Consider the following 2,670-nt stretch of genomic DNA (forward strand, 5'->3'; position numbering starts at 1 on the left):
TAATTAATGCTAATGGCCGATTCATGGAGATAATTAGCGATATTAATGACCCTGGTCCCCATGTGGTCAGCTATTCAATTCAAGCAACTCTACACATACCCTTACAAAACCCTTAATAACTCCCTAATTACACCTCGTAGCCACAAACCGAAGCCTAATTAAGATTCCCCAGGTCAAGGTGATTAAGATGACACTAATTACCACCCTTCAAAAGCCTCTAATTACCTTATATTTAACTTTTTATTCAGCAGTGAAAAATTAATTGATATCAGGGACGCCATCTTACCTCCACCTGCCCCCTTATTTTACCCTATTTCCCCTTAATTACCTCTTCCCCCCCCTTAATTACCCCTTCTAATGGTGGCTAAGGGTTGCTAGTTTAATTACCATACCTTAAATCCCTTCCTGGAGTTAATTAAAGGCCCGAAAATGCGATAATTAAGAGACGTCACAGGTGAGGTGTCACCGATTCACGGGAGACTCGAGAAGGAAGGAAGAAGGGAGAGGGGTGATAAAGGAAGGGAGAATATATGAAAAGAAGGGAGAATAAGGGAGAAAGGGAGAGAGGAATAAAAAGATAATTGACAGACATAGAAAATAATGATAGTAAAAGGCAGAAGGAGATAGGGAGGAGGAAAGAAAAGGGTGATAATGAAGGGAAAAGGGAGATTAAAGAGAAAGGGAGATAGGAATGAGAAGAAAATAATTAATAACGAGGAAATTATAATAGGGAAAGGGAGAAGGAGAAAGAAAGAAGGAAAAAAGGAAGAAGGGAGGATGGTGATAAAGAGGGGAGATAAACGATTGTGTGTGATAGACGTTCCGCCATATTAGAATTTCCCTTATTTCATCACTAATTTAACACACTTCCGCTGCTTCCCAGGTAACGTCACTTATATCAAAGGTGTATTAATGCTTCTTCTTCACTTATGTAGCGTATGAACTTCAGGACTTTAGTAGTTTGTTAGAAAAAGGCGATAATATAAGTGGTGGTGGGTGGGTGAGTGCTTGCTTCCCTTCCCGCCATGATGGAATTTCCCTTATTTCATCACTAATTTAACACACTTCCGCTACTTCCCAGGTAACGTCACTTATATCAAAGGTGTATTAATGCTTCTTCTTCACTTATGTAGCGTATGAACTTCAGGACTTTAGTAGTTTATTAGAAAAAGGCGATAATATAAGTGGTGGTGGGTGGGTGAGTGCTTGCTTCCCTTCCCGCCATGATGGAATTTCACCTATTTCATCACTAATTTAACACACTTCCGCTGCTTCCCAGGTAACGTCACTTATATCAAAGGTGTATTAATGCTTCTTCTTCACTTATGTAGCGTATGAACTTCAGGACTTTAGTAGTTTGTTAGAAAAAGGCGATAATATAAGTGGTGGTGGGCGTGTGAGTGCTTGCTTCCCTTCCCGCCATGATGGAATTTCACCTATTTCATAACTTATTTCACCCTCTTCCGTTGCTTCCCAGATAACGTCACTTGAGTCAAAGGTTCGTTAATATCTTTTCTTCACTACTTTTAGCATGTGAGTCTCGGGGATGTAGTAGTTTGTTAAAAAAAAGGGAAAATGTGAGGTGGTGTGTCAGTCTTAGGAGGGGAAGGGTCAGTCCGCCATGATGTAATTTAACTTATTTCGTCACTAATTTAACACACTTCCGCTGCTTCCCAGATAACGTCACTTGAGTCAAAGGTTCGTTAATGTCTTTTCTTCACTTTTTTAGCATGTGAGTCTCAGGGATGTAGTGGTTTGTTATGAAAAAGGGAAAATGTGGGATGGTGCGTCTGTCTGGCGAGGGGAGGGGTCAGTCCGCCATGATGTAATTTCACTTATTTCATCACTAATTTAACACACTTCCGCTGCTTTCCAGGTAACGTCACTTGAGTCAAAGGTTCGTTAATATCTTTTCTTCACTTTGTTAGCATGTGAGTCTCAGGGATGTAGTAGTTTGTTATAAAAAAGGGAAAATGTGGGATGGTGCGTCTGTCTGGCGAGGGGAGGGGTCAGTCCGCCATGATGTAATTTCACTTATTTCATCACTAATTTAACACACTTCCGCTGCTTTCCAGGTAACGTCACTTCAGCCAAAGGTTTATTAATATTTCTTCTTTACTTGGTTAGCGTATGAGCCTCAGGGATGTTGTAGTTTGTTAGGAAAAAAGGAAAATGTGAGGTGGTATGTCTGGCTGGGGAGGGGAGGGGATAGTGTCCGCCATGATACCATTTCAATTATTTCACTTATTTGACCATCATGCGCTGCTTCCCAGGTAACATCACTTAAGTCAAAGGTTCGTTAATATCTTTTCTTCACTTGGTTAGCGCATGAACCTCAGGACTTTAGTAATTTGTTAGAAAAAAGGGAAAATGTGAAGTGGTGTGTCAGTCTTGGGAGGGGAGGGGTCAGTCCGCCATGACAGCATTTCACTTATCTCACCACTTATTTCACCCTCATCCGCTGCTTCCCAGGTAACGTCACTTGAGTCAAAGGTTTGTTAATATATTTTCTTCACTTGGTTAGCGTATGAGTCTTAGGGATGTAGTAGTTTGTTAGGAAAAAAGGGAAAATATGAGGTGATCTGTCAGTCTTCGGAAGGAAGGGGGCAGTGCTCCGGTAAATATTTAGAAGAGTTCCCCCTATCTTATCTTAACTTTTCTTATATCTTA

The sequence above is a fragment of the Eriocheir sinensis genome, chromosome 42 (genome assembly GCF_024679095.1).
Source record: "Eriocheir sinensis breed Jianghai 21 chromosome 42, ASM2467909v1, whole genome shotgun sequence".
NCBI classification, from domain to species: domain Eukaryota; kingdom Metazoa; phylum Arthropoda; class Malacostraca; order Decapoda; family Varunidae; genus Eriocheir; species Eriocheir sinensis.